This window comes from Stegodyphus dumicola, chromosome 12 (genome assembly GCF_044657685.1).
Source record: "Stegodyphus dumicola isolate Sdum_Otavi_A_Nest chromosome 12, ASM4465768v1".
Taxonomy (NCBI): domain Eukaryota; kingdom Metazoa; phylum Arthropoda; class Arachnida; order Araneae; family Eresidae; genus Stegodyphus; species Stegodyphus dumicola.
Window position 1 is genome coordinate 3544488 of NC_140779.1, and position 12456 is coordinate 3556943.

General features: G+C 31.1%; 1 long non-coding RNA gene across 1 annotated transcript in view; it reads right to left on the reverse strand.

The window, feature by feature from the left end:
• LOC146993493 (uncharacterized) overlaps window positions 1-12456 on the reverse strand; it is a 176980-nt gene that overhangs the window by 15034 nt on the left and 149490 nt on the right. Inside the window, exon 3 of the long non-coding RNA XR_015038285.1 lies at window positions 6801-6890. This is a non-coding gene — a long non-coding RNA (uncharacterized LOC146993493). The remainder of the gene's footprint in view (window positions 1-6800; window positions 6891-12456) is intronic.

The window sequence follows — 12456 nt, forward strand, 5'->3', positions numbered from 1 at the left end:
TTAATTGATACTTAGTATTTTGCATTTTAACCTTTTGCATTTTAACTGTATACGCACCAGCATTATGTTTTAATAATCCTGTTTGATTATATACTGTATCACGCATATGTAGGATATTTTATTTTATTTTATTTTATTTTATTTTATTTATTTATATTTTATTTTATTTTTTAAGGTTTTTATGCATGAATAATATAATATTATTTAGTAAAATAACTTAAATCGATACTTAGTATTTTACATCTTAACTTTTGCATTTTAACTGTATACGCACCAGCATTATTCTTTAATAATCCTGTTTGATTATATACTGTATCATGTATATGTAGGAAATTGTATGGTTTATTTATATTGTACGATATCGTAAGTACTGTAACGTATGACCTGTAGTCCCACTAGTCTCTAGATAAGGGTGGACGTGGTGCTATTACCAATTAACCATAACGGTAAAGAGATGGTGCCCACGTCCTCCGTCACTAAACTAAACTAAACTAAACCTACGATTCGAAGATGTTGGGCCGAAATTGTATACAAGCTCGAGCAGCGTTCGGGACATTTGCACGACTAGTGTAACACGCTAATCCAGGCAATCGTAAACTTGACGAATTATGTAGTTTTCGAAGAAAGTATAGGCGAATAATTATTGATGATACATCCGATGACGATCAACTACCAGAGTCCTGGCTTTGGAAAGAAAGGAGAAATAATCCAAAAATTTGGGACTATACACGATGACTCCTGGCATAAGAGAGAAAGCCTTATGTCAATTAGGAGGAAGTAGAGGAGAATTTGATATATTTAATCTAATATTTGATGATGTATTTTGGAACAATACTGTAACCGAAGCGAATCAGTATGCAGATCAAGTACGAGAAAATTCACATAGAACACGAGTGTAAAAAGTGTAAAGTTCCGTTACATGTACCAGAATTCTTTGAAATATATCATACCGTTACAGATTACTAGTTTTGTATTTTGGAGTTTTGTATAAATAAACATTTTGTAATACTTGCGTCTACTACAATTATTGCATCAGACTGTAATTGCGTATCAAATATTCCACGTAATATTCACTTCTGATCCGATCACCGTACGCGGGCTATGCCCGTGAAAGTTAGGTTTGGCCCGACCATCGTACGCGGGCTATGCCCGTCATTGTAGATTAAGGGGTTAAACAATGACTCAAGATAAAACGGAAGAACTGAGCAATTAATTACAAAAATTCACGACACACAATACAATAAATAACTAGAAAGAGCTCAAGGAGAATGTGAATATTATGAGTGTCTCTTAAGCGTACGAGAAATATCGTCACTTCTGAAAATCATTCTCAGAGTAAACACTAAATCATTACGAGCTAATGCCTAAATCTCACAGCCGATCCAAAAATACCTCCCCTAGCTTTCGAAACCGCATTTATATACTGTAGCACTGGCTTCTAGAAGCTTTCGGAAAATGAGTGTCCGAAAATTATGCTCCAAATGAGTTTACTCGAATATTTAGAAAATCGCTAATTTGGTAACAAAACATTGAGTCCACTCAGGGCCAACTGATCCAAGTCTACTCAGGAACAAATTTTTCTATATTTAATGTACTGATTGAAATATTTTTATAGTTTATAACTCACTTGAATTAACTTTTATTAATACTCACTTGAAAGACAGGCAATTCTATATAAGAAATTAACTCTTTAAGATAAAACCTGCGGCCATAAATTCGATTAAAAACAAAATAGACCCCAAAATTATCATCCTAATCCACAAACGTATCATTCTAAAGAAATTTCGAACTCAAAATCAAAGAAATGCTACCTTTATTCGAAAAATGATATATGCTTCCATTTCGAAAAAAATATATTTTTGTTTAAATAAATGTATGAAATACAATCCAATAAGAACTTTTACTAGTTATATACGAGATATTGCAATTGAATTGATATTTCAATACAGTACCTTTATTTTATTGAATGTGCATGTTATTTATTTTGTTTGAAATTCAAAAGAAATTGAATCGATTGAAATTACTTGTGTGAAAGTCATCTAAACACAGTCTTTCATCTTAAATCAATTCTGCGTTTATAACCTTTTTTTCCTGCATTAATCTGAAAGTACAAGGAGAGTTTCATTAATAAAATACTTTAAAATTTAGATTTTCCAGTAGTTCCACTATTTTCACCTCGAGTTTACACCCAAATAAAAAAGAAAACATTGTTTCTTTGAATCAAAAAGGACATTCACTTTAAAAAAGGAATTACAATTTTTTCAACTGCTTTTTATAACTTTTATAAATGTATCCAGAATAGTTTCTACTTCTGAAACATTCATTCGTTTCTTATCGGAATTTCAATGCCTGGATTTCTGCTTTATATGGAAAGTATGAAATATGAAAGATCCAATCTCTAACTTGAAATTTAACTATTAGAAAAATCCAATATTTATTCGGTTGTAATTTTACATTCGATGTATTTGGAAAGCAGCAGTGCTTTTTAATGTAAAAAAAGTATTATGCGCAAACATACTCGAGAGAACTATTCGTATTTGGTTAGGATACGGGCAATGCACAATGAACGTCATGAATTGAAGAGAAACCAGAAAAGAAATACAAAGCAATCATGATACAGAAGTGCGTCTTACTCTGCATTCCAACATTTTATTTGCTAAACTTATTCACAAAGCACATTCTGTTGGTAAATTAGATTTTCTAATATCCGCCGTCCGTTTCTGTCAATTATGGTTTTTTACTTAAATTACATTGTTTAGTATTCAGTTATTTTTACATATCTTCGCTTAAAAAATAAAGAAAAAGTCCTGTATTTTTCTTCGAATTCCGTCTTAATAGATGGCTCTCACTGCCCATTATGTTATTTTACGCATTTCGAATGAGTGCCTTTGGACAGAATAGTTTTGCTTTAGAAGGAATTAAATATGAAATTTGACATCTGATGATGGACTTTGGAACGAATACTTTACGAACACATCGTGCTTTTAGAATGTAAAGCCACATGAAAGTTTAAATTTACGAATAAAATTATTTCTAAATATGTAGTGCAGGAATTTATTTAAAAGGTTTCTTCTAAAGTAAAATATGAAGATTTAATTTTTAGTGATTGATACATCTGAATAAATTGTTTAACAAATATAATTTTCTTTGAGTTATCTGAATGTAAATACAATAAGAATGTTTACTAAATAACAAAACAGCAAATAAATATGCAAAACAATATGGTAAAATGAAAATACAAACCAACAATAGAATTTAATCGAATAAGGCTTTGCGATTCAAACGCAACCGGTAGAAACCATGTTTGGAAGAAAATTTCTAACTTAACGGCTATTATGACCTTAAAAGTCACGTGTTTTACAAAAAACGATTATGAAACATACAAAACGTTTGGCTTAGTGAAAACACATAATAATTTCTTGGCAGCTTCAGAATAAGAGCATATTCCTGTATTATCAATTCGTAGGACAAATAACGTTTTCTAGAAATTTTTGGCTGAAATTTACTCTGGTAATTAATCAGTAAATGTAGATACTATTTAGCACTAAAATTACAGAAGCGATCATTTAGATTGCAAACTAAAATACTTTTAAATGCTTTGATATTTTTACCTTTTCTAGATACATAGCAGGATGATAAAGAATAAGTTATTTGGTCTCTTTTTTTGAATGATTACTTTTTATATTACTGTATATAGGTACAGTCAAAAAGTATCGGAAACACCAGGTATACCATGGCTCAGTTTGAAATGCCATACCATACTAATTAACTCTTTAAAAAAACAAGAATTAAAGTTAGCGTTCATTTTCACTTTTCGTTTGTTATTTTGACTGTTCCCTGTTTAAGAAAAAGGTAGAAAATATCTTTCTCTTGAGTTCACTTCATCCAACTCTGGAAGTTGGATTAAATACAAAAACACCCTATTTTATGAGTGTTTTTAAATGCAAACAAATGTGGAACAGAAAAGGGCTCAAACAACCAGAAAATATTCCATCAAGACGCAAAGCTTACGTTTAAAAGTTCTATGTGTTTCTTAACAGTCTGTATTTATCTGTGTTAAAGGCATGGGTCATCTATAAGGAGCCTACTGTTAATGCAAACATTAGTCGTCGTGATTTTACTTTATTATTTGACCTATAAATTACGGTGAAAATTGCATTTCCTCCGAGAAGATTCTCTGAAAAGTTTAAAGGATGTTCCTTTTCAAATAAGTGCAAACGATGTCAAATTAACCAAGGTAAGAAAAATAAAATTGTAAATGTCGTGCAAGATGAAATAAATATATGTCTGGGCCTTCCTTAGGTAGAAGTACTAAATTATTTATTTAAATTGCAGAGACGAATAATGCAAGTAATACATTTCATTTTTAATACTGTAATATACTTGAATTTTATTTAAACAAAATAAGAAACCATACTACTCATATTTAGATTGAACATATTTGTGCAGCTGATAAGAATATTATTAATGATTTATATTGTAAAAGAGAAAATGGTGCTATTTAATTGGATAAAATTAATTAATTAAAATCTCCTGAAGATTTTTAAACCCGTCATAGAAATGAACTTAATGCAGTACATTACATATTTCATTAAAAGAATTCAAAAATACTAAGTTGTTCCTTTAGCTGAGTTGCGGTGAAAAGGTACAATGCATCGTAGTCAGAGGCAAAATGAAAATGCCGAGGTTTTAGTGTTAAAGAAGTAATTTGTAAAGAATATTTGACAATAATCATTTGTATCATTAGTAAATGCTTACATGGAGTCTGAAAACATTTTATCTTAAAAGACAGAATTGGCTAGAGGAACAAGAATGAAATTTCGGAAAAAACAGAATTCTTTTCGAATAATATTTTTCTTTCATTAGGAAGTAGATTAAGACTGGTTAAAACTCTATACTCTTCTACCGACTGATGGTTACTCATTATTGCTGAGATTACACAATCAAGAAATGTTGAAATCAAGAGCTTTATTATCGAGATGATTACTCACCATTTTCAGATATATAAAGATATTCGCTATGGGAAATTACCAGAAATAAAAATGCAGGCATGAATTGCCTTTTTTCTTTTGGAGATTTAGAAATAGCTTCAAGTGAATGTGAGAAATCTTACGGGCATCGGTGACACAAAGTCCATTTAGTTGGACAGTTTCTTAAAATGGTGCTACTTTAGTAGACGGTTGCACGGATTTTGGCGATTTTCTTTTGGCGAGTAATACAACTTATGGTAAACCCATTGCTAGATAAGTTATTTATGGTAACCGATACTTTTTTGTCATTTTATTCAAAAAATAATGTGTTTTATTGTGCATAAATTCCGTGTTTAAAATATTATTTATGGCTTTTAAATATTAAAAATCAATTTAATTTTGCATTTTTATTTGAAATAAAAATTTTATTGTTTATTATATTTTATGAAATTTTATGTTGTGGTTGATGTAATCAATGACGTCACCTTACTTTAAAAGTAATTGGTTTTAATATGTATAAATTTAATCTAATGTTTTAAACATTATTTACGGCTGTTAAATATTAAATTACAATTTTGTATTTTTAAAAAAATGATTTTATTATGTATGAATTTTTAAATAATTTTAATTCTAGGCGTGATGTAATAAGCTCTCTGATTGGTTATAGAATATTTGTGCATTAACGAGCTGTAATCAGCTCCCTGATTGGTTACTGACAATTTGTGCATTTCCGCGCCGTTTTAAAATTTAATTCATATCTTCGAATTCCTTCAAAGATGTCTTCAAACATGTTATCTAAATTATGATTCCGATTATTTTGTGGTACTTATCAATAAACAGCATGTTAAATGACTAAAAAAAATGTAAGTACATATTTTTCTTTTATTTTATAATTGTATAAATTTAATCTAATGTTTTAAACATTAGATTAAATTTATATATATATACTTCAATTTTTGTTAAAAAATTAATATACTATTTTCAAAAATTGCTAAAATAATTATTGTCCATATGTTTTAATGTTAATTATATTCTATATAAAGCGTATTTTAAAGTATTTGAATTTGATAATATTCTTATTCTTTTAAATGTTGGTATGATGGTTTTTAATTCGACATTCAATTTCAGTAATATTTTAATTTAATTAAACGTTGGCACAATGATTTTATAGCGGTGTTTTTATTCTCTTCTTTGCTATATGAAAGTAATAATAACCTTACTTTAGTATTTTACACTCATACTAAATGTATTTATTTACACTTGCCTGCCATCTTAAAAAACGACATTTTCAACAAAAATTTAATCAATTACTTTTAACGATATTTATTTTTTTTTTTAAATTTCGAATACGTAAAAACATCGTATTTCTATGCGTAAAAACATTGTTTTTCAAGATGGCTGACGTTTGTAAAAATCCCGCCAACAATTGCGCCAACGTAAATCGCCAAAAATCCGTGCAACCGTCTACCAAAGTAGCACCCTTAAAATCTTTAATAAAATTTTATGTAATAATGTCTTGATATTTTAGCGTAAAACGGTACTACTGATCTGAAAAGATCCGGGACACATGATCTTGTCAATAATTATAAAGTACATTAGAGAATATATTTAAAAATAAAGTAATATATAGTATTTAAAAGAAAACAAGCTTCTACCCTGCAAAATAGATTATAAGTCTCGGAAAGCTATCGATTTGGCTGACCGTGCTCTTGGAAGTCTTGCCCGGAGATTTTAGTTACCCGAATCAGAGAGTATATTTTCTTTAATTCTTAACACTAGAATCATGCTTGGGTTTCTTGCCACATTTGAAGAATAAAAACTCGCACTTACCTGCAAGAATCTTGACACAATCCTTGAAATTGGTGAGCTCCTTCTTGCATTTAATAAATTCGGATTACCTCTTCATTCGAAGATTCAAGTCTTGGAAAGAAATAGATAGGGAATTCTCATCTTAATATCTTCATTATATTATTCATATAACAATATTTATAAATTCATATAACAGTATTTATAAATTCATATAACAATATTTATAAATTCATATAACAGGATTTATAAATTCATATAACAGGATTTATAAATTCATATAACCATATTTAAATTTTAACAAACATGTATATACGTAAAAAAGCATATTTAAAGTTAAAATAATTAAAAAATGTACAAACATATAAAAGATTTAATTTTCGAACTCTTAGCACCAATTAGCAAATTTAAATTAATACAAAAATTGTTTTTAAAATGCATAAGTAAATGACTGTTGAGCAGGCAGGAGACAGACTTATCAAGGGGAAGTTGCCTCCAAACCTAACTCTCCAATCATTCAATTCGTGTTTCGTCATTCATGCAGGTCAAGGGTAAATGACTTTTATCCTTGCTTGCATGAGGGTGAATTTATTTTCATGGTTTGGTTTTGCACTTGATTTACTTAATGCTATCTGTATTTGAATGATATTGTAGATTAGTTCGAAAATTAAATCTTTTATATGTTTGCACATTTTTTAATTATTTTAACTTTAAATATGCTTTTTTACGTATATACATGTTCGTTAAAATTTAAATTTGTTTAAATTTAAATTTCATTCCTTGCAGCAATGGCGCAAAGAATTAATTAAATTTATATTTAAATTAAATTTATTTAAATTCAATTTATTCTTATGAAACAATTCATATAACCATATTTATAAATTCATATAACAGGATTTATAAATTCATATAACAATATTTATAAATTCATTATATATTCATATAACAATATTTATAAATGTGATAAAAAATTTCAGAGAGTACTTAATTTTATAACAATAATATCAACTTTATAACAGTAACATCTTTTAAAATAGAGTTGAGCATATAACAAAATTTTAATTAATTTTCAACAAGGTTTTGAGGTGAACAAATGAGTTGTTAATCATCGTTATCGGTTTCAGAAACATACTTAAATGCATCAGTATTTGTGCCACAAAATATGCAGATGATAACTTAAACACTCCTCTAAGCTCAATGTGCTGTGAATGGTGACAAATGAAATGACAATCAGTGATGATTAATCCACAAGTCACTAGTGTTCAACAGCATCGATTTTTCCAATTCGATTGAATAGTAATTAAAAACGTATCTCAATTATTGCATCATCTATTACGGTGACAAACAGATTTATCCGAAATGATCATCATGCTGTAAATCGCGGTGACCAACAGTCGTCAGAGTTACTAAGATTTGATTTTTACCTGAGAAACGTTTTTCGCAGAGTTCTTTTCATTGTTCTGACGTTAGAATTGTCCTTAACACGTTGAGCCCGACGCCGAATTTGCTGTGCTTTCCGTTCAGCCGGCGCGAGCGATCAAGCGGTGCAATGTTGCAGGGTGATTCGCGACTTCATGCACTGAGTAGAGCTTATCTGTTGGTAAGCTTTGTCGGTTACCGATATACAAGCTCTGTCTGTGCGTGACAAAGTGCGTGACAAAAGTTAATACTGTCCGTCCTGTGGACCGACGCCAGCCAACCGAAAATTCCAGTGCCGATCCCCTGGGACCAACGTCGTCCAAACGAAAATTACAGTCCCGGTACCCAGCGACCACATGGTAGCCTCAGCGTGCTAATGGAGTTTTTTCAAAATTCTCGACTGGTAAGTTACGTTACGCTACTGTGGAATACTGTCATTCACTTTGGGTTAATATCGTACAAAGCGTACGATATTGATTATCTTCCAAGCATGTCTCAGATAACTCTTATATACCTAATAGGTTTGCCTCTTCGCAGGACGTTTATCTCTTTTAAAATGTTGCACCCATTGCTTTCCAGTTTTACACATTTCTTTGCTCCTGACGAAAAGAGACATGTCTGTTTCCCTGGGAATCGATTGAGATCTTGAAATAAATATACGCCAAATTGAAAACTGTTGCATTACTAATTTTATTTGTTTCCAAATTGCTTAATTTGTTAAGCAGTTAGAAAAGGATTAAATGTGGGAAGCTACTTTACGTTTTGCTGTATGGTACCTCCCTGTCCTCTGTTAAAGCGTCAGATCACTTGGTAGATAGAGGGCATTTCGAAAAGTAAAAATACACCGTACGCCAGAGGAAAAGAAAAGTTTTGGTGAGCACGTTGGCAAAGCAGGTGTTAACATTGAACCGTTAGCTTTCTCCTCGCGGTCGTTCGGCATTTCAACGTTGATTCTGGTTGGAGTAGGTCGTTTTTAAAATGGCTGCGCTGATTCAGAATCCCGCCAAATGCGAAGTGCGCTCCGTCATACGTTTTCTTCATGCAAAAGGTCAGCGACCAGCGGATATTCAGAAAGAAATTCTTTCTGTTTATGGGAACATTATGAATCGACAAAATGTAAAGAAATGGTATCGTCATTTCATTGGAGGTAGGACCGATGTTCATGACGAACAAAGAACAGGTCGGCCAACTGTGATCTCTGATGCCCTTCAGACAACAGAGGAAGCAATTCGTGCGAATAGACGTCTCAAATTGAAAGAATTGCATCAGATCATAGCGGAAGTGTCAATGACAACTCTTTATGAAGTTGTGACTGTCAGGTTAGGTTACAGGAAATTGTGTGCGCGTTGGGTTCAAACAGGCGGCAACTTCTATGACTCTGGGATACAAAAGCTTGTGCAACGACTTAACAAATGTTTGGATAACGGGGGTGATTATGTCGAAAAATAATAAGTAATCCAGTTAATAAGATGTAACTGACGTTTTCTAAATAAATATTTTTAAGGAATGCGAGCCATTGTATCTTTATTTTTCAAAATGCCCTCGTCCATTTAAGACCTTAAGTCCTGCGCAGTGCTAAACCTTGGCGAGGCGAACGAATGATACATCCGGGGCAGTGGAGCGTACCATAATGTAATGGAAGCACCCAAAAGTGTCGGGGAAATGTTTTGAAGAATATTTATATTGTGAAAAATGATTTGAAAATTAAAATTGAATTAAGTGCGAACATTAAGTATTTCTCGAAATTTCTGTTTTAAATCCGATATTCTTATTTCACAAGGAAAGCCTAGTCAATATTACACGCAGTCTGCCATCAAATTAAGAAGCATTGAGTTTGAAATTAATTACGTTACTTGAAATTAAGCTGTTAATAAATTAAAAAAATATCCCATTTTCTACCCAAGGGAACAAAATATGTCATAAATAACTTAAATTTAGCATTTGGGATTTTTTGAAAACGGTTTCCAAGCGAAAGGCTGGGTCACATGTGCCCCAGTCGTATTTAATAGTGCTATACATATGTACCACACGTAGCGATCGACTTACTGTAACCGCACCTATTATTCTAGAAAACTTTATTATAGGAAATAAATAGATTTTGCATAGCATGGTACAGGGTAAAGCATTCTTTGCATAACTCAACATTACACTTTGGGCAACTCAGCTCATTTGTGTACGATGAGCACAGTGGAATCTCGATTTTCCAACTGTAAAAAAAAAAAAAAAAAGATCCCCAATATTCGAGAGATTCTAAGTACTTTTAACCAGCAGTAATTTTTAAACTTTTAGTGGGATATACAGCGTCTCACAAAAGTGATGGGACGCTTTTGTTTTACAAAAAAAAAAAAATGTAAAAAAATAAATTTAAAAAACATGTAGAAATTTTTCGTGGGTGTGTTTCATACTTAAATTAAGTAACAAATATTACATAACATACATTTCCTCAAAATATTAAAATATTAATTTAATAAAACTACAATTGTTTAGAACGGAGCAAAAAATGGCTCACATAAGTGATGGGACACTATTAGATACTACTACGTACTACAATAAAAATTTCTTTTGGGGTTTTTATTTCTACTTCAAAAGCAGTTGGCAATAATTTATAAAATCGTCTGCAGTATTTCTTTCCAGTTTGTTTTGGAATTTTTGTGATTTTTAGCTCTGTGCAGCCATGAATGCTAAACGAAAAGAAACTTTGCCTGAAATTCGAAAAATAGTTATTAATTTTCATATTGAACGTGGAAAATCTATTAGAGAAACTGCTGAAACAGTTAACTTGAGTCATTCAACAGTTTTAATATCATTAAACGATGTAAAAAGAGTCACATGATTCAGGATAAAAGAAGACCTGGCCGACCATCAAAAGCTATCCAATGGAATATAGCGAACTATCGTTCGAAATATTTAAAAAAAAAAAAAATCCAAGAATGAGTGCTCCTAAAGTTGCTGCTGATTTACAAGCATTACATGGAGTAATTGTTGATCCTGAAACTCTTAGAAGAGTAATTCGATCTGCTGGATATCACGGTAGAGCAGCCGGGAAAAAATTCTTCGTAAGTGAAAGGAATAGAAAACTCAGACTGGCTTTCGCAAAATTCAACATAAATAAGAATTCTGAATACTGGAATGAAGTTATATTTGCTGATGAGAGTAAATTTAATATATTTGGTTCTGACGATAGAATCTTGGTGTGGAGAAAACCCGGGGAAGAATTTTGCAAACAGAACTTGGTGCCAACAGTAAAACATGGTGGAGGAGGAGTTATGGTATGGGGGTGTATGTCGTCCGCTGGAGTTGGTAATCTTGTTTTTATTGACAGTATAATGGATCAGTACAAGTATATTGACATTTTAAATCAAAATTTGAAATCTTCAGCACGAAAACTGAACCTTCATAACGATTTTAAATTCTACCAGGACAATAACCTCAAGCACAATGCTTTGAACGTTGGACTCTGGCTGCTGTATAACTGTCCTGAAATAATAAAAACACCACCACAATCTCCAGACTTAAATCCCATAGAAAATATTTGGCAAGAATTGGAATCAAGAATTCGCAAACACACCAGTTCTTCAAAACAGCAATTAAAATCGGTGCTTCAAGAAGAATGGGGTAAAATCACTCCAGAAATCACAAAAAAATTAGTCGAATCCATCCCAAGAAGATTAAATCATGTTTTAAAAGTGAAAGGAAATTCAACAAAATATTAAAACCTTAAAAAAGTAAAATTTTTGGATAAATATTTGATGGAAAAGTAAGTGTACCATCACTTATGTGAGCCATTTTTTGCTCCGTTCTAAACAATTGTATTTTTATTAAATCAATAGTTTAATATTTTGAGAAAATGTATGTTATGTAATAATTGTTACTAAATTTAAGTATGAAACACGTCCACAAAAATTTTTACATGTTTTTTTAATTTATTTTACTACAGTTTCCTTTTGTAAAGCACAAGTGTCCCATCACTTTTGTGAGACACTGTACATGTCCCGTTAGTAGTTAAAGGGTTAAATTTACCGTTCGGATTCAAACAATCTGCGATTGCTTAGTAAAATAAACGCATTTCTTAAGGATTTAAATACTTTTTTTTTATTTTCTATTAATATATTTCACAGATATAAAATAAAACATAACCAAATATATCTTTGCTATTCCTGTAAGACCATCCGATATGTACCTCGTACGTAACAGACGAATAAAGAAATGTTTCAGACTTCCTTTCATTGAGTAAAATACATACTCTATAAGGAATTTCTCC